This window comes from Cnephaeus nilssonii (assembly GCF_951640355.1).
Source record: "Cnephaeus nilssonii genome assembly, chromosome: 10".
Taxonomy (NCBI): domain Eukaryota; kingdom Metazoa; phylum Chordata; class Mammalia; order Chiroptera; family Vespertilionidae; genus Cnephaeus; species Cnephaeus nilssonii.
This window is the reverse complement of record NC_137081.1, coordinates 68,259,283-68,280,365: the sequence shown is the minus strand read 5'-3', so window position 1 is coordinate 68,280,365 and position 21,083 is coordinate 68,259,283. Positions and strand designations below refer to the sequence as shown.

General features: G+C 41.4%; 1 protein-coding gene across 7 annotated transcripts in view; it reads right to left on the bottom strand.

The window, feature by feature from the left end:
• GTDC1 (glycosyltransferase like domain containing 1) overlaps positions 1-21,083 on the bottom strand; it is a 364,719-nt gene that overhangs the window by 313,492 nt on the left and 30,144 nt on the right. The window lies entirely within an intron of this gene.

Sequence of the window (21,083 nt, the reverse complement as noted above, 5' to 3'; positions counted from 1 at the left end):
TTCTGGAGTAATGACAGATCAAGCTCTGTCTGACTCAAAGCCCTGGCTCTTTCTCTCCCACATTTCTCCTACCGACTGCCACAGCCACAGTGCTCAGCAGTCAAGGGCTAATTAAATTATCCACCACGATGGAATCATCGCAGAGCCAGGGAAGCAATTCCTGAAAAGTGTCACCCAGACCATTAATATAGTATGCCCTGTAGAGTCAAGTGTGATGTTCAAACACAGAAATAACTAGATGATGATGATTATGATGATAATAGCATCCAGCCACCATTTACTGAGTGCCTATTATGTTTAAAGTGCTTCATATACATTACTTCATTTAATCTCCTGACCATCCCAGTAAGAAATACACAGTAGGTGTTATCTTCATTGAGCATGAGAGGCAGAGAGATTGATAACTCTGTCCAAGATCACACTGCAAGCCAAGTTCAGAGCCAGGATTTGAACCCAAGTCTCTATGATGCCAAAGCATGTGAGTGGGAACTACCACCTACATTTCCTTTCATCTTCTAGAGAGCCAAACACGGGCCTCATACAGGTAAATAGTCAATAAATAAGTGATTTTACCAAATGCACAATAAAGGTTCCACAGATTTAACAGTTTCGTGCTGGCATAGAGTGAAAAAACACAAAGAACTGATAATGAAGAGTCCATCCCTGAAGATCAGTGTATGTTTGCCAGTAAAAACGAAAGGATCAAAGCCCCCTTTCCTCAGAGTCTTCCAGCCTCCCACACTCCTCACTTCACCGCCCACCACAAGGAAAAGCTATAGACATGCCTTGCTCTAGCCACATACTACCCTGTCCTTAGAGAACTGTATGAAAGCAAGGAAATCACCTGAAAGGCATCTACTTCAGCAGGTCGGGTGGGGCCCGAGCATTTGCAACTTGAACAAACTCCCAGGTGACACTGCACCAGATCATGCTAGTTTCAATTATTATCATCCTAAAACTTCTTTTTGTCTTACCATTTCAGCTACCAAAGAGTGATTAATTAGGAAGATGGCATTTATCTTCTCTTTGGTACAGCATAGCTTTATAATCCTATATAACAAGAGAGGAATATGCTAATTATCCGTTATGTCGTGAGGCATAACAACCAACTGCATAATGACCGGATCATGGATCTGCAGGAGGGTGGGGCAGCGAACTACAAGCGGGCGGCAGAGAGCTACAGGAGCGGGCAGGGCAGCAAGCAAGTGGGAGGTGGAGAGCTACAGGAGGGGGCAGGGCAGCAAGCTATGAGGGGAGGGCGGGGGGGGGAGCTACAGGAGGTTGGCAGGGACCTACTATCACACGGATTTGTGCACAGGGCTATTAATGGAGATATAATTAACAAGCTGGAAAATAGCCAAAGGATTGGCAGGGTGGAAGCTAGGGAGGACTACATAGTCTATATCCAGATAATCAATAGGTACATTAGACCTTTGAAACTATCAATGACACATGTAATATGTGTCTGTTAGAAGTTATGAGGTTGGGTGTAGAGGTAGAGAGAAGGGAATAAAATTTAAATAAATGAAATAAAATTTAAATAAAGGGAATAAAATTATAAAGTATATAACTAACATTTAGAAACTAGCACAAAGAAAAAAATGTTGCCCTAGCCTGCTACAAAACTCTACTTTTTGATTAAAAAAAAAAATGGGCCTAACTTTTAGTGAAATACCATTAACAAATATTTCCCAAATAAACATTACTACTCTTAACAGAATAAAAAGTTAAAAGTAACAGGAATTCAGTTTATTCCAAGATGATAATAATGAGCTGCAAAATGTCAAGAAAACCCAAAACAGTGCATACACAATGATGGAGTCACTGTTCTCTTTTATTTACAAACAGAAAAAGAAATTATTTAGTATCATTATGACAGACACACCCATATATGGAAATAATAGCTTGTGTAGTTAACTCAAAACATGGTCCAAAACCACATGTGCTGGAAACATAGAAAATCCTGTCTCATGAAGCAAAAACGCCAGTATTGAAAATTACATGCTGGCAAAATTTAGCTTATAGAGTATAGCCTTCTGTTAAACAAAAGGCAGTCCATGATTTTGTTTTTGTTTGCTTTAATTCAAGTGACTTCAGGACACTTGAAGTTTACCAAGATATCCATCAAAAGTAAATAAAAACTGAAAAAGCAACTAAAAAGAAAAAGAAACTGACATAGTGGAACTGATAGAGTAGAAAAAAATAGAAAATAATCCAAATATCTGTCAAAAGCATGAAAGATAAATAGGAGCATAATCATACAACTGGATATAATACGGCCCTAAAAATCAGTGACCTGTGGCAGTTGAGTCATAGCCTGAACTATGTTCCCCAAAAATTCGTATCTTAAAGCCCTAATTCCTAGGAACTCAGAATGTAACTGTATTTGGAGATAAGGCCTTTAAAATGAGACCATAAGGGTAGGCTCTACACCAGTATAACTAGTGTCCTTATAAGAGGTAATCTGGATGCACAGACACATGAGCACAAAGCAAATAGGGTGGCCAGAAAGACGGTGGCCATCTGCAAACCAAGGAGAGAGACCACAGAAAACGGCAAATCTGCCAATACCTTGATCTTGCATTTCTACCTTCCAGAACTGTAAGAAAATGAATTTCTATTGTTTAAACCACCCAATCTGTGGCATTTTGTAATGGCAGCTCTGGAAAATTAATACAAATGGCCTCAAACTTACACATTCATAAGAATCATCTGGAAGCGTGTTGAAACAGATTGCTGAGCCGTGCCTGTCACCGGGTCTGGGTGAGGCCTGAAATAGAGCTGGCTTCCTGAGTGCATGAACAGGCTTGCTCTGGCCCCCTTCTGGGTTTAATGCTCTGTTGTCGCCATCTTGAAATTATTAATAGTTTCTGAACATGGGCCTAGCATTTTCGTTGTGCACTGGGCTATACAAATGTTTCTGAGCCAGGCCTGAGAATCTGTATTTCTGACAAGTCCCCACGTGACGCTGAAGTTGCTGATTGGGGATCAGATTCTGAGAGGCACTGAGATATTCCTAATAATGAGCATCTTTTCATGATGTTATTGGCCATTTGTTTATTTCTTCTGATAAATATCTAGTCAGATAACTTGCCCATTTTTAAAAACGGAGTGGAGACTTCATGATTGAGCTCCTAATATACTGTGGATGCAAGTCCCTTATCAGACAGATGATTGGCAAATATTTTCTCTCATTTAATGGGTTGTCTTTGATGGGTTACTTTTGAAGCACTAAAGTTTTACATTTTGATAAAGCCCAATTTATCTACTTTCTTTTTTGTTACTTGTGCTTTTGGTGTCATACCTGTCCAGTAGGTGTTTCCTGAAAGAAGGACTGGCTCCAATACACCAAGATGCCTCCATATTTTAATTCAATTGTTGCCCAAGTAAAGGAGATCAAGTAAAAGGGGAAGAGTAAAGATTTAAAGGCGCAATGGGGCAATATTCTTTCATATATATATTCAATCATCATTGAGAATATACATTAGTATCAAATGTGGAAGATCTTTATATCACAGCATAAGAAGTAAGGATTTAAAATGTCAATTGTGTTCTCACTGCTAAGAAACTTTCACTCACTTAACCTTGCCTGGTCTAACTGCCAATCCCTAATATTGAGCAAATTCACTATGTAACACCTTCCTTCTGACTCCCAGACTATTGAATAATGATGAAGACACAAGGCACTTGAGAGTTGGTGAGAATAAAAATGTATGCTTAAATTCTTGGCTAGAAATTCTTGCATTGAGAATGCTTCCTCTTTGACCACAGCAGTTGTTCCAAATATTTTCCTCTTTTTTAAAGTCCTTAATACCACTTCTGCCTACCAACTCTTAGCAGATGATCACTCTTTTCCTTCAATAAACTTTCCTGGTGATTTAACATGAGCCACTAAGCTCCTCCTATAAATTATCTATACTAATAAAAGGGTAATATGCTTATTAGACCAGACGTCTTCTGGACATCCTTCTGGACAAAGCCACGGTGGCGGGGGCCAAGGCAGAGGCAGTTAGAGGTGATCAGGTCGGCAGGGGAGGGCAGTTAGGGGTGATCAGGATGGCAGGGGAGGGCAGTTAGGGGCGATCAAGCTGGCAGGGGAGCAGTTAGGGGGCGATCAGGCTGGCAGGCAGAGGTGGTTAGGGGCGATCACGCCAGCAGGGGAGCAGTTAGGGGCATCAGGCCGGCAGGCAGAAGCAGTTAGGGGTGATCAGGAAGGCAGGCAGGTGAGTGGTTAGGAGCCAGCAGTCCTGGATGTCCCGGATTGGAGAGGGAGCAGGCCAGGATGAGGAACACACCCTTCCCCCCGCCCCCGTGCATGAATTTCATGCACTGGGCCTCTAGTAAGTAGATAATAATCCCACATATTTTCTTTTCCTCACAATTTACAAGTAGGGTTCCTTTTTCTCTCAAAGGGTAGCCTATGCAGCTATATTAAATTCTGCCACCTCCTTTAAGACTGTGAACCACTAATTATACCCTCTGTAAAATCTTTAACCCCTTCCTTAGCACCAGGGCTTGTTTCCATTAACAAATTCATCCATTTGCCTCAACCATTAATATCCTTTCCCCTTATCATTTCAACTTTCCCAACCAAGTGTTTCCAGAGAAGTCTACATCACTGTCTCCATATCCATGTCTTCAAATGCGCTCATCAATACTATATTATCTGGTTTCTAACCATATCAGTCTGCTGAAGTCACCCCCAAAAGAGTCTCCAGTGGTTACCAAACACCAAATGAACTTTACTTGGTCTCATGTATCTTCAAATCTACACAGTATTCAATAGTGTTCACTATCCTATCTTTGAAACTTTCTTGTTTCAACTTCCATAATAATAGTATACTCTTCTGGCTCTGCTTTTACTTTTTTCTCACAAGCAACTCATTCCTCCAAGTACTTCCTAAATATATGCATTCTTAATTACCCAGACTTATCAATTCAGCCACCTCACTCTCACATACAAACTCTCCTTTTCAGTCCTATTATTACCAGTTATCTGAACCACTAAGATAGCCTTCCAATTAACTGGTCACCATGCCTCTACTATTACTCCCTAATCCAGTGATTTTCAACCAGTGTTCCAGAAGAGGCACATGGTGCGCCACAAAAATTTTAAACTATGCCATACCTCACTATTTAGTTAGGGGCCCTGACCTCTTTTCCCTTAGATTGGCATATAACAAATGACAACAGCCAACACAACAATAGCCGTCCAATGTGAATGAATCAAAACTATACTTATTATTTTTGTCAGATCCGCAAAAAGTATGTATAATATATTTTTTGGTGTGCTGCAGAATTTTAGTAATTAGTTTATGCGTGCCATGAGATGAAAAAGGTTGAAAATCGCTGCCCTAATCCAAGAAACCAACTTCTTTGACTTCTTCAGTAACATTCCTAAAGTGTGGCTTGATTGCCTCATTCTTCCATTTAAAATTGAGAGGAAACATGCATTCAAAAAAAAACATTTGGTATAAATCTTAGCTCTGACAATTACCTGTCATGAAACCGTGGGTAAGTCACAAGTCTGACACATAAAGATGTTCTACAATCTTCAAGGGTTATCCACTGCCTAACAAATAAGATCTAAATACTCTTACAAGACAGTCAAACACCATTTTTCTAGTCAAACAGCCAATTGCTCCCTCTGCTCCTACACAGGACCACTAGAGACGCTTCGATGATACACTATGTGTCTCTGACTTTTCCATGTTATATGTTAAGCTGGAAATGTCCTTTTCCCAAATCTCCCCTGCCAATTTTCTACCAGTTACTTAAAGTCCAGGTCTAGTGTCATATCTTTTAAGAAATGCCTAATATGAAATAATATTTTTCTGAGTTGTACTTATACCTCCCTTATACCTTTTATTCCATTCAAGTTTTGTATATAAGCCTCCTTCTGTATTAGAATGTAAACTCTATATGTTTTATCCACTACACTGCTCAATAACCTGTACTACAAACAGAGGCATTAAAGAAAAATAATAGTGACACTTAGAATTCTAAGATTTATTTCCAATACTACTTATAAAATTTATCCTAAGTAAATTTATCTTATCGATATGCTCACTATGGAAATCGAATAAAAATGTTCAATAAACTGGGACATTTTCAAAGAGAGGTATGACTTACTTAGAGCATGTAATTGAAACACAAATAAGAAATAAGACTTTTATAAGTCTGCTTTATGGAGAATAATACGATTTTATTAACAGCTAGATCCTATCAATTCAAAATTATAAGCCTTGTCATTTTATTTCATTTTTAAAGATAATTTACATAAATTATCAAATAACTCCATTTCAGAAACACTCAAACATAACAAATGATCATATGCATAATCAAAATGCTGCACAAAGCTATGTGTCAATAAAATTTCCAAGGTATTTTACAAAAATTTATCAGAGTTGATCATTTTTGCCAGACTGCAGAATATATAGTGTAATTCTTGAATCTTAAACCAGAGAAGAAATAAACAAGCAAATCATACATAAAAGGGGTGATCGAATAGTCAGTATTCAAGGACAAAGTGACATTCTAAATGATTAAGAAACACTGTATTACCACATTTTTGTCATATATCTATTCTAGAATACAAGAAAACAGAAGAACCATGAAGACACACATAATATATGGATACAAGCAAGTACAAAGTGAAAGAACCACTGCAAAGATTAGTGAGAGTGGGAAGCACCTGCTTACAATTTGACTAGTATATACTGTAAACAGTACCTGCTTCCTTGACTGGAAAAGCTCTAAGAGAAAACCAAACTACTGCATTAGGGCGTGTGACATATGTGCTTATGCTCTCATGTAGTTGTACTAAAGGACACTGCATGGGTCTCATAATGCCAGCATCATTCATAACGCATCCTTGGAAAGGTTGTACACGTAAGAATAGACTTGAACGTAACTCAACACTCGTACATCTTCCCTGTGTTCATACAGCATGCTTTTCAAACTAGAGAGGCAGCATTTTTACTTTGGGTATAATATCATCTCTTCAGGTACTGAATCCCCTGATCTCGAGGTATAATAATTAAACCAAGTACTTCTTCATATTGTAAGATCCACAGTCAAAGCATACATATATACATTAGATGTCTAAGCTGTCAGAAGAGGACAAATAATAGGTGTGGCACAGGTAGGTTTACAGTTGTGAGTACACAAAACACAGTTTATTCTTGTATCACTAGAGGCCCGGTGCACAAATTCGTGCACGGGTGGGGTCTAGCCAGCCCACCCCGATCAGGGCCGATTGGGCCCAGCTGGCTGGGGGAAGGGGTCATGGTCCCTGATCAGGGTTGGGGGAGCAGATCGGGGGTGGGGCCAGCCAGAGGAGAGGGGCCTGGAGAAGACCCACTGAGCTGGAGCTGAGCATGGGCCCCAGGCTTCCCAGGGAGGACGGCCTCAGCAAGGAAAGAGAAACCACCAGAAGGCTCTGCACACAGGCCCTGAGCTCCCTTTGGCCAGGCGGACTCAGAGCTGGTGTCTCTGTGTGTACATTAGACACAGCCCAGCACTCACCTTTGTTGGTCAAATCCATTGCATCGAAAAACGTGTTCCCCTTCTTCTCTTTGGGCCCTTACAACAAATACAGGCCAACTGGAAGACGCAGGCCCCAGGGGCAGAGCCAGGCCCCACAATCACCTGGAATTTAGGCCTAAGACAACGGGGTAGCAATCTCCACGGAACAGAACATACTGTTTCAGTCTGAATTCTCCCCTAAAATGTGCCCAGCTGCTCCTCTTTAGCTGGGATAGACTGAACTAAGGAACCAAAGACCGAGATTCCTTTGAGGTGGGATCCACCGGTGCCGGCCGGTGGCAAGGCCCCTCACAGGCGGCTGCCTTCCCCCCAAGCTCGGTGTGCTCTGAGCCGGTCTATTTCTGGTGGTGCCGGATCCTGGGCTGCTGGTCGGGTGGCAGGTCCACAGGGTTTCTCTCCGTTGTCTTCCTGACCTCCTGAGCAGTACCCTCTGGCCCTGCGCGCCAGGCGGCTGTCGCTAGAGCTGGGACTCGGAGAGCAAAGGAGCTGGCCCACACCAAGAGGGACCTGCAGGTGGCTAGGCCACGTCCCCCACCCCGCTTCTCAGTCTCACTTGCGTGGATCAGGCCAAAGGCCACTGCCCAAAACTGGTGCCAAGTGGGCAGGGTTGCAGCAGGGAGAGGGGCGCCCTGACCTGCCAGCCTTGGTGACAGTCATCTCGGTGCCCAGCTGATTGAATTCGTCCCACAGAGCCTTCATCTCAAGCTGCACGCTCATGCTGGCCACCTTTGCGTTCTTCGTTACCAGCGCCTTGGCGGCGACCACGCAACTGGCCCCGGGGCCCTCGGGCTCGGCAGCAGCACTGGTGGCAGCCCCTGTGGCCGGCACATCATAGCGACTGGTCATTCCAGTTGTTCTGCCATACAGTCACTGGGCTTTTATTATAAAGACTAGAGGCCCAATGCACAAAATTTGTGTATGGGTAGAGGCCCTAGGCCTGCCTGACGATCAGGGCCAATCTGTGGGGCAACTGGCGAGGTGATTGGGGACCCCCGCTGGCACCTGCCTTAGCTGGACTGGGGCCTGCGGGCTGGGGGAAGCTCCTGCATTGAGCATCTGCCTCCTGGTGGTCAGTGCACATCATAGCAAACGGTCGTTCCACTGGTCGTTCCACTGTTCAGTCAATTTGCATATTAGGCTTTTATTATATAGGATTATTAATTTATTATTGTATTGTTTTCCATACAAACAACTGTAAACCTACATTGGCCACACCCTGTGTTTGCTTTTCTACCTGTGTGCAGTAATACAGATGACCTGAAGTTGACTTGACTGAACATCTGTCTCTGAGTTTCTTTTGGCTTTTAAACCCTCATGAGTGTTTGAGCCCACCATTTAGAAATACTTAACTACCAAATCAAAGTCCCTTATAAGGGTCTATTCAATGGCCCTATTTTGAACCATAGATCTTTTTGAGGGTCTAATAAAAACTAAAGGCCCTCTACACAGAAATATCTGAAGTACATACAGACAACATAAGCTATTACGTAAGAATGGGGAGGGGAGGAGTATTTTAGAGACTTTCCCAATGTCTGATGAAATTTGACTTACCTTAAGCACTTTCTCCAAGACTCCCTAGAATTTTTTCTGAGCCTAAATTGATACACTAAATGCCCCCAGTGCTACCACTTATCAGCAAGGTCAAGTGGCTTTCCTGTACTTTTTCTTTATAATCCCCTAATTCTCTTGCATCATGTACTATTTTAATTGATTTATTTTCTTCTCCACTGGAATGTATGCTCCTTAAAATCAGAAACTGTGTCAGGCTCTTTTCTATAGCTCCAGCCACTAGTACAGCACCTATGGCAAAGAAAGTATTCATTAAGTATGACTTGATCAAACAAAGCCATGGGTTGATAATTATTAAAGCTGGGCAACTGGTACATGCAAAGTAGAAGAGGAAGGGTGTTCCATTCTACCAGCCTGTCTTCTTTGGAATATATTTGAAATTTTTCAAATATTGGGGGAGTAGGGAGCCTGAAAAAAAGAGACTTGCAGCTAGCTATACACCAGTAAGACCAGTAAGTTTTACATATACGAAAGAGTCTAAAACAAACTGGACCTGGTCATTTTGCCTCAAAGAACTAGGATCAATGAGCAGAAACCAAAATTTTGACTTCCCACAAGAAAGAACTCTCACCTTGGCCAGTTTTGCTCAGTGGACAGAGCATCGGCCTGCAGACTGAAGGATCCCAGGTCGATTCGGGTCAAAGGCATGTACCTTGGTTATAGGCTCAATTCCAGCCCAGTCAGGGCACAGGCGGGAGGCAACCAATCAATGCGTCTTTCTCACATCAAGTTACTCTCTCTCTCTGTCTCTCCCCCTCCCTTCCACTCTCTCTAAAAAATAAAAATACACAACTCTCTAATAATTAAAGGTGTCTGAAAATGAAATCTGAACATAAAGCTGGTTCCAAGGAAGAAAAAGAGGACCCTGTCCCTGGGCTAGTAATAATAGTCAATTTAGGGCGTTAAATCACTAACTGGAGTAAGTGCATTCTAAAGGATCTTCAAATCTGTGAATATCTGAAAACAGAATTTATTATCTAAAACAGATATGTAGAAATCAATGGAAAGATGACTACTGATTTCATATTCTTTGTAAAGCAAGTATTCATTCTCAGAACCCCAATTTCTCTAGCCTTCTGGCAGGTCCTCAATGTGTCCTGGGGCCTCCTTTATACATGCTGCTCCTACTGGAATGTTCTTCACATAGCAGCTGATCAGGTTTTTTCATTGCGTGCTCTCTAACATCACAATTCTTTCCTAGAGAGGAGAAATGCCATATTTTTGCTCAGCACCATATCCCCAGGGCCTGTCACAGAGCCTGACATGCTGTAAGTGCTCAATAAATATTTGTTGAATGGATAAATGACAGCATACCCTATGAACCTAGCATTTTCATAAATTATGGTCTAAACTTAATACTTGACGAAAAATAACCAAGCTATTTCTTTATCACAAGTGATTAAGCTACCTCCCTAGAGGCTAAGGACAATAAGAAAATAGCTAGCTCCCAAAGCAATATTTTCATACTTCTTTTATTATAAAAATATAACACATTTTCAATAACTTTTAGTTTCATAATACTCAAAATAAATTTATTTCCCAAAACTCTTAAGATTTTGACAAGCTAAATGATCCTCAAGTCAAACTGTGGGTTATTAAGCTGAAAGAATATATTGTATGAATGTGAAGTTTAATGAGGACATTTAGGTAATGAAAAAGCAGTGAGAGAACTTAAGGACAGATGGACAGCCATCAAGTCATATAAAATATTTCCAAATGTGTGTCTGAAGAAAGATATGAAAATTCCCAGGATAGGAATACTTTGTGTTGCTAAGAAACACTGAAGATTAATGAGTAAATTGTCTCCCTTAGAAAGGTCAACTACAATCATCTCATTTATCAGTGTAATTCGTTTTAATAATTATTCATTTCTAAAAACTTTACAAAATATATTAAACTAAATAAAAAGGAAGACATAAATTTTGTTTAACACTCAGAAATCATTAATGCATCTGATGCGTACAGAGATAGAGTGGTATTTTACTTATTTCCATCAAAAGTGGCTTTTTAAGGATAAAATCACAAAATCCTAGCTTTAGTATTAAGATTTTAAGTGAGAAAAAAATAATATTCGATATGAAAAATACCAAAAAAAGATTCCACCCACACCAAATTTATCACTCTAGCTAATATATAAAATATTTGAAATCCCAAATAAGTCCTAACAAAACTAAACACTAGGTGTTGAGGGTATTTTATTTTAACTTGGGAGAAATGACCCATTTCCATCTTATTCAGAACTCTGTATTACCTGATAAAATTGAATTAGAGCCAATACTGCACCACAATGAAATCCCTTAGATTCAACTCTGTTCCTTATAACCTTTAGCCTTAATTTTGGACCCAACATGAACTTTCACCCAGACCTACACTTTCACCCAGGTCACCCACTCCATTATTAGTACAAATCCTGGGCTCAGTCCCATCTTCACTTCAGAGACAAATGGCAAACTAAAAAAAAAAAAAGATGAAGATAAGCCTTCCTACTAGTAATGAACTCCAAAGAATGATTGTTTGTTGTTGTTTTTTAAATGACTTTGTTGTTGTTGTTGTTGTTGTTGTTGTTGTTGTTGATCCTCACCCAAGGATATTTTTCCATTGATTTTTAGGGGGAGTGGGAGAGAGAGGGAAAGACAGAGAGAAACATCCATGTGAGAGAAACACATGGATTGGTTGCCTCCTGCATGATCCTCTACCAGGGCCCGGGCCAGGGAGGAGCCTGAAACCAAGGTACTTGCCCTTGACCAGAATTGAACCAGGACCCTTTGGTCCATAGGCTGAGGCTCTATCCACTGAGCCAAATCGGCTAGGGCTAAAGGAATGACTTTTAATCCTCACTCAAGAATATGTTTGTTATTGATTTTAAAGAAAAGGGGGAAGGGAGGGAGGGAGGGAGGGAGGGAGGGAGGGAGGGAGGGAGGGAGGGAAACATCTAACCTAAAACCTGAGTATGTGCCCTGACCGGGAATCGAACTCAACATCTTTTGGTTCACAGGACAACACTCCAACCAACTGAACCACACAGGCCAGGGCAAGAATGATTGTTTTTTTAATAAAATTAACATAATTTACCTTGGAAAGGTCTGAATGTGGAAAAGATTTAGCCTAATGCCTGGCATTTACTAAATACTCAAAAATCAGAACTATTATTATTACTATGTTTTCATTTTGTAAACTGATTCCTTCTGATAGTAATACTAATAAACAATGTATTCAGTGACTTTCTAATATTCCAAATCTACAAATTAGAAAACACAAGACTTTAAAACTCCTTTGACTTTTTATTATGGAAATTTTCAAATACAACAGTAGAGAGAAGAGTTTAATGAACCATATCACCTGGCTTCAACAATTATCATCACTGTGTCAATTTTGTTTCATCTTTGGGAAATCTATTCTTGAACAGTGCAAAAGTACCCAATGTGCTGACCACGAAGAAATGATGAGTTTCATGCAAAGAATTTATTTTTGTCTCTTACTGGTCTGTTCAACCTATTCAGATGTAAACCAACCTCTGCCCTTCAGAAAAAAACTCAAGTAATCCTCACGACTTTTCTGGTCCCTCATAAGGAACAGAAAGTCATCTGGTCACTTTAAATGCTAAGTCTCAGTTCAGTAATTTAAAATAACTAATCTCAGATAGATAACTAGGGAAATTTGAATATGGACTATATGTTATATAACATTATTTTATCACTGGTAAGTTCCTGGGTGTGATAATGGTATTGTAATTACACAGGAGAATATCTTAATATTTAAGATAAACAAGCTAAAATATTTAGGAGTAAAGTGTCATTTGCATGGGCTGAAAAAGTATACACACAATAAATACATGTAGCCAAATGTTACTAAGTGATAAAAGGTATGAGGTGTTTATTATACTACTGTTTCAACATGTCTGTAGGCTTGAAATTTTTCTGAATTAAAGGACTAGATCCAAATAATAATTTAAACTCCAAAGTACATTTAATATTAAATCTTATGTACTCCACTCAGCTAGAGCCTGCCCAGAGCTGACCACTGTTAGTGAGGAGGGAGAAAGAATTTTCTTCTCTCCAAGAATGTTTGGAGTGGACTGGACCAGAGCAGAGCAGAGCAGGTGGATGAGGGAAGGTAGAACAGACCAGAGTGGAGCAGAGCAGGTGGAGCAGGGCAGGTGGAGCAGGGCAGGTGGAGCAGAGCAGGTGGAGCAGAGCAGGTGGAACAGGGCAGGTGGAGCAGGGCAGGTGGAGCAGGGCAGGTGGAGCAGGGCAGGTGGAACAGGGCAGGTGGAGCAGGGCAGGTGGAGCAGGGCAAGTGGAACAGGGCAGGTGGAGCAGGGCAGGTGGAGCAGAGCAGGTGGAGCAGGGCAGGTGGAGCAGGGCAGGTGGAACAGGGTAGGTGGAGCAGGGCAGGTGGAGCAGAGCAGGTGGAGCAGAGCAGGTGGAACAGGGCAGGTGGAGCAGGGCAGGTGGAACAGGGCAGGTGGAGCAGGGCAGGTGGAGCAGGGCAGGTGGAGCAGAGCAGGTGGAACAGGGCAGGTGGAGCAGGGCAGGTGGAGCAGAGAAGGTGGAACAGGGAAGGTGGAGCAGGGCAGGTGGAGCAGAGCAGGTGGAACGGGGCAGGTGGAGCAGGGCAGGTGGAGCAGGGCAGGTGGAGCAGAGAAGGTGGAACAGGGCAGGTGGAGCAGGGCAGGTGGAGCAGAGCAGGTGGAACAGGGCAGGTGGAGCAGGGCAGGTGGAGCAGGGCAGGTGGAGCAGAGAAGGTGGAACAGGGAAGGTGGAGCAGGGCAGGTGGAGCAGGGCAGGTGGAGCAGAGCAGGTGGAGCAGGGCAGGTGGAGCAGAGCAGGTGGAGCAGGGCAGATGGATGAGGGCAGGTGGAGCAGAGCAGATGGAGCAGGGCAGATGGATGAGGGCAGATGGATGAGAGCAGGTGGAGCAGGGCAGGTGGATGAGGGCAGGTGGAGCAGAGCAGGTGGAGCAGGGCAGGTGGAGCAGGGCAGATGGATGAGAGCAGGTGGAGCAGGGCAGGTGGAGCAGGGTAGGTGGAGCAGGGCAGGTGGAGCAGGGCAGATGGATGAGAGCAGGTAGAGCAGAGCAGGTGGAACAGGGCAGAGTGAAGCACAGTTGTCTAGTTGGAGAGGGGCCTCACCTCAGGACCGCCTAGTTCAAGGGCCCCGTCACAGCTGTGCTGTTCCACCCCTCGTAGCTAAGCTGTAACACTATTGAGCTGTTCAATAACAGTGTTCTATTACACTAGAGGCCTGGTGCATGAAATTTGTGCATGGAGGGACGGGGGTCCCTCAGTCCAGCCTGCACCCTCTCCTATCTGGGACCCCTTGGGGAATGTCCACAGGGATCATGCCTAAACTGGCAGTTGGACATCCCTCTCACTATCCGGGACCGCTGGCTCCCAACCACTCGCCTGCCTGCCAGCCTGATCACCCCCTAACCCCTCCCCTGCCAACCTGATTGACGCCTAACTGCTCCTCTGCCAGCCTGATTGCCCCCTACTGCCCTTCCCTGCTGGCCTGATAACCCCCAACTGCCCTCCCCTATCGGCCTGGTCGCCCCTAACTGCCCTCCCCTGCTGGCCTAGTCACCCCCAACTGCCCTCCCCTGCCAGCCCAGCCACCCCCAACTGCCCTCCCCTGCTGTCCTGGTCGCTCCTAACTGCCCTCCCCTGCTGGCCTGATTGCCCACAACTACCCTCCCCTGCCAGCCATCTTGTGGCAGCCATCTTTGACATGGGGGCAGCCATCTTGTGTGAGGGTGTGAGGATCAATTTGCATATTGCCTCTTTATTATATAGGATTTGAGCTGTTTACACAGAATAAAGTTTCTTTCTTCACTGCAACCCAAATTACGGATTCCTATTAGTGTTGAATTAGCACCTGAAACCATTGGTTGACATTTAGTCCATGCTTTTTGAAGCAAATGTAAGCATTACCTGCCAGGTTCCTTAAACTGTGGCCTCCAATCAGTAATTTTATACAGAAGAAGAGCGCTTGGGTGTTGGGTGGCCCTTTTAGGTTCTCAGAGGACTACAGACTCCTGAAGGCCATTACCACTCCTCCAGGAGGCACGTCATTTTTATCTTAAATGCCAGAACAAGCATCCAGCACATCATGGGTCCTCAAGAACATGTTTTTGAAGGGATGACCTCAGCAAATGACAGTAGGTATAAATAAATACAAGAGTGTATAAAATTAAGCAATGACGAATGACTTTCACTATCTGAAGGACTATCTGAAAATAGTCTGCTCAGTCGCTGTAAGGTGTGCTAAGCAAAGCACATTTGGTCCTTCCTAATTTATACAACTAGGTGTAGTCCTCTGAGAACCTAAAAGGGCCACCCAACACCCAAGTGCTCCTCTTCTGTTCTAGCACGGCACCCATCTACACACTTACTCATGGCATACGGGAAATACCCGTCTCTGCCATTTGTATAAAAGTTATTTAAGGCCGTGGCTGGGTAGCTCAGTTGGTTAGAGCATTGTCTCAATACACCAAGGTTGCAAGTTCAATCCCAGGTCAGGGCACAGACAAGAATCCACCAATGAATACATAAATTAGTGGGACAAGAAATCAATGTTTCTATCTATCTATCTATCTATCTATCTATCTATCTATCTATCTATCTATGTCTTCCTTTCTCTCTAAAAAGAAAAAAAAAATCAATAAATTAAACTAAAAAAAAAAAGAGCCAGGTCTTGTAAAATGTATATTCTGAATAAAAGTTATTCAAGGTTTACTTATGTGTTCACCCAGGCAACCATAAATAGTGCTTACTCTGAATAAAAACAAAATATGTTGACCAATAAGGTTAAACTAGAAGACCGGCATAAAAGTTAAAAAATAAATTAATTACATCAGAGAATGAGTAGTGTGCCATTTCAGATTGCCAAGAGCAATCCCCAATCTTTACTGGATGAACACTACGTAGATCTAATGAAGGGACTCTTTATTTCTATCTGTTCCTTACTTTAGAACCCCAGCCATACAGAAATATCTATCTTTAGGGTAGCATAATGCCTGGAGTAGTAGTACACACTTACACATATGCTTATTCATTCAATAAGCCACAGTGGAGACCAACTTCATGATACCCTAAAAGCTTTCTGTTTTAAAGAGTGTTTATATAAATACTAGAGGCCTGGAGAGCCAGTTTCGGCCCAATTCCACTCCTGCATTGAGCATCTGCCCCCTGGTGGTCAGTGCACATCATAGCTACTGGACGGTCGGACAGTCGGATGGTCGCTTAGGCTTTTATATATATAGATTCAATAGTATTTACAGAATATCAACTACATGCCAGGTTCTAGGCTAAGTCAGGCCCTATGTGCAAATCAAAGATGATTCAATCATTCAATGAACTTATAATTTTATAAGGATTTGATAAATACTCAAAAAACTGTAACATCCTACTAAAAAAAAAGCACTGTCATAAAGAAATGAGAGCCGAAAACCAGTTTGGCTCAGTGGATAGAGCGTCGGCCTGCGGACTCAAGGGTCCCAGGTTCGATTCCGGTCAAGGGCATGTACCTTGGTTGCGGGCACATCCCCGGTAGGGGGTGTGCAAGAGGCAGCTGATCGATGTTTCTCTCTCATCGATGTTTCTAACTCTCTATCCCTCTCTCTTCCTCTCTGTAAAAAAATCAATAAAATATATTTTTTTTAAAAAAATGAGAGACTGTAAAGAATGATTAGGATTTTGACAGGGAAAGGTGAAGAAGAGCTTTTAGCAAAAGAAAAAGTATTGTACAAAAAGAGGTAAGCCCAGGAATGTGATCAGATGCTGGAGCATTTTGTTTGGTATTTAAAAAAAGTGGAAAATAAGGGTAGCAAAAGCAGACTAAAGCCTAACTGGAGAGGTCCTAAAGTGCCGAGGTTAAATATTAAAACTTCCTTTCTTAACAAAGACAATCAAAGAGAATATAGGTTCAAGGAAGAAGAGAGTCACTGAAAATTGAAACTGGTCTCAATATGAACAAAATACTAGAAGAAAATAGAAATAAGGAAAACTAGGAGGGGAGCACTTTTTTGTTTTGTTTTGTTTTGTTTATGTTAATCCTCACTCAAGGATATTTTTTCCATTGATTTTTTAGAGAGAGTGGAAGGGAGTGGAAAGAGAGAGACACATTGATTGGTTGCCTCTTGCACATGCCCAACCAGGGCCGGGGATCGAACCTACAACCCAGGTACTATACATGCTCTTAACGGTGAATCAAACCCATCAAACCAGTGATCCTTCCGTGTGAGGGTCAACTCTCTAACCACTGAGCACACTGGTCAGGGTGGGAGCATAGTCTAAGGCTATAGATGTCTGCATAACATACTTTAAAAAAGAAAAGTCATCAAGAAAGGAGTTAATCTCAAGTGCACATGGGTCATTTTCAAAGATCGACCATATGTTAGGACATAGGCAAAGTCTCTCCAAATTCAAGAAGATAGAAATCATATCAAGTATCTTCTCAGATCACAGTGGCATAAAACTGGAAATCAACTACAATAAAAACAACCCAAAGAAACCAAACACATGGAGACTAAACAGCATGCTATTAAACCATGACTGGGTTACCAAAGACATCAAGGAAGAAATAAAAAAACATCATGGCAACAAATGACAATGAAAACACAACAATCCAAAATTTATGGGACACAGCGAAAGCAGTCCTGAGAGGGAAGTTCATAGCTCTACAAGCCTACTGCAAAAAACAAGAAACAATGGTAATAAATTACCTAACCCAACAACTCAAAGAGTTAGAGAGAGAGCAACAAGAAAAGCCCAGTGTAAGCAGAAGGAAAGAAATAATAAAGATCAGAGTGGAGATAAACAACATAGAGACCAAAGAAACAATACAAAAGATCAACAAAACCAAGAGCTGGTTTTTTGAAAGGATAAACAAGATTGATGGACCTCTAGCCAGGCTCACCAAGAAGCAAAGAGAGATGACCCAAATAAACAAAATCAGAAATGAAAGAGGTGAAATAACAGCAGACCCCGCTGAGATACAAAGGATTGTCACAAAATACTACGAACAACTCTATTCCAACAAACTGGACAACCTGGAGAAAATGGACATATTCCTAGACAAATACAACCTTCCAAGACTCAATCAGGAAGAATCTAAACAGCTCAACAGGCCAGTAACTATGGAAGAAATTGAAGCAGTCATCAAAAAGCTTCCGGCAAACAAAAGCCCAGGGCCAGACGGCTTCATAGGAGAGTTTTACCAAACTTTCAAGGAAGAACTAAAACCTATCCTCCTCAGACTATTCCAAAAAATTCAAGAGGAAGGAACACTTCCAGGCTCCTTCTATGAAGCCAGCATCACCCTAATACCAAAACCAGATAAAGACAACACAATGAAAGAGAATTACAGACCAATATCCCTCATGAACATAGATGCCAAAATCCTCAACAAAATCCTAGCAAATCGGCTCCAGCAATACATCAGAAAGATCATACATCATGACCAAGTAGGATTTATCCCAGGAATGCAAGGATGGTACAATATCCGCAAATCAATAAATGTGATACATCACATAAACAAATTGAGAGATAAAAATCACATAGTCATATCAATAGATGCAGAAAAAGCATTTGACAAAATCCAACACCCCTTCTTGATAAAAACTCTCAACAAGGTTGGAATAGAAGGATCATACCTCAACATAATAAAAGCTATATATGATAAACCCACAGCAAACATCATACTCAATGGGCAAAAACTAAAACCATTTCCCCTAAGAACAGGAACAAGACAGGGATGCCCACTCTCACCACTCCTGTTTGACATAGTACTGGAAGTATTAGCTATCGCAATTAGGCAAGAAGAAGAAATAAGAGGCATCCAAATTGGAAAAGAAGAAGTGAAGCTGTCCTTATTTGCAGATGACATGATATTGTACATAAAAAACCCAAAACATTCCATCAAAAAACTAATAGACTTAATAAATGAATTCGGCAATGTAGTGGGATACAAAATTAACGCCAAGAAATCTATGGCATTTCTATACACCAATAGTGAACTTACAGAAAGAGAGACTAAAAAAGCAATCCCATTTACTATCGCACCAAAAAAATTAAGATACCTAGGAATAAACTTAACTAAGGAGGTAAAAGACCTATACGATAAAACTACAGGACACTGAAAAAAGAGATAGAGGAAGACGTAAACAGATGGAAGAACATACCATGTTCATGGATTGGTAGAATCAACATCATTAAAATGTCCATACTACCCAAAGCAATCTACAGATTCAATGCACTCCCCATCAAAATACCAACAGCATATTTCACAGACCTAGAAAGAACTCTCCAAAAATTCATCTGGAACAAAAAAGACCCCGAATAGCCGCAACAATCCTGAGAAAGAAGAATAAAGTAGGAGGGATCTCAATACCAGATTTCAAGCTGTATTACAAAGCCACTGTTCTCAAAACAGCCTGGTACTGGCACAAGAACAGACATATAGATCAATGGAACAGAATAGAGAATCCAGATATTGACCCAAACCACTATGCTCAATTAATATTTGAAAAAGGAGGCATGAACATACAATGGAGTCAAGACAGTCTCTTCAATAAATGGTGTTGGGAAAATTGGACACACACATGCAAAAAAATGAAACTAGATCACCAACTTACACCATACACAAAAATAAACTCAAAATGGATACAGGACTTAAACATAAGACGGGAAACCATAAAAATACTAGAGGAATCCACAGGCAACAAAATCTCAGACATATGCCAAAAGAACTTCTTCACTGACACTGCCCCTAGGGCAATGGAAGCTAAAGAGAAAATTAACAAATGGGACTACATCAAAATAAAAAGCTTTTTTACAGCAAAAGAAACCATCAACAAAACAACAAGAAAGCCCACTACATGGGAGAACATATTTGCAAATGCTATCACTGATAAAGGTTTAATCTCCAACATCTACAGGCAGCTTATGCAACTTAATAAAAGGAAGATAAATGATCCAATAAAAAAATGGGCAACGGACCTAAACAGAATATTTTCAAAAGAAGACAGAAGGAAGGCCAAGAGACACATGAAAACATGCTCAAAGTCACTTATTATCCGAGAGATGCAAATCAAAACAACAATGCGGTACCATCTCACACCTGTCAGAATGGCTATCATCAACAAATCAACAAACGACAAGTGTTGGCGAGGATGCGGAGAAAAAGGAACCCTCGTGCACTGCTGGTGGGAATGCAGACTGGTGCAGCCACTGTGGAGAACAGTATGGAGTTTCCTCAAAAAACTGAAAATGGAACTCCCATTTGACCCAGTAATCCCACTCCTGGGAATATATCCGAAGAAACTAGAAACACCAATTAGAAAGGATATATGCACCCCTATGTTCATAGCAGCACAATTTACAATAGCTAAGATTTGGAAACAGCCTAAGTGCCCATCAGCAGATGACTGGATCAGAAAACTGTGGTACATCTACACAATGGAATACTATGCTGCCATAAAAAAGAAGGAATTCTCATCATTTGCAGCAACCTGGATGGAATTGGAGAATATTATACTAAGTGAAATAAGCCAGTCAATGAAAGAAAAATACCACATGATCTCACTCATTTATGGATAATAAAGAACATTATAAACTGATGAACAAAAACATAGATACAGAGGCAGTAAAGCAACAAACAGACTTTCAAATTACAGGGGGAAAGTTAGGGAGAGGTGGGGGAGATAAGAAATCAAACGAAGGACTTGTATGCATGCATATAAGCAAAAACAATAGACACAAAACTCTGGGGGGTGAGGGCATGTATGGTTGTGGGGTGGGGGGGGGGGTAATGGTAAGATATGTACACATATAATACCTCAATAAAAAAAAAATAAAAAAAAAAAAAAATAAATAAATAAATAAAAAAGGAAAGGAGTTAAACTATATAGATGATAGATAGATAGATAAATGATAGATAGATAGATAGATAGATAGATAGATAGATAGA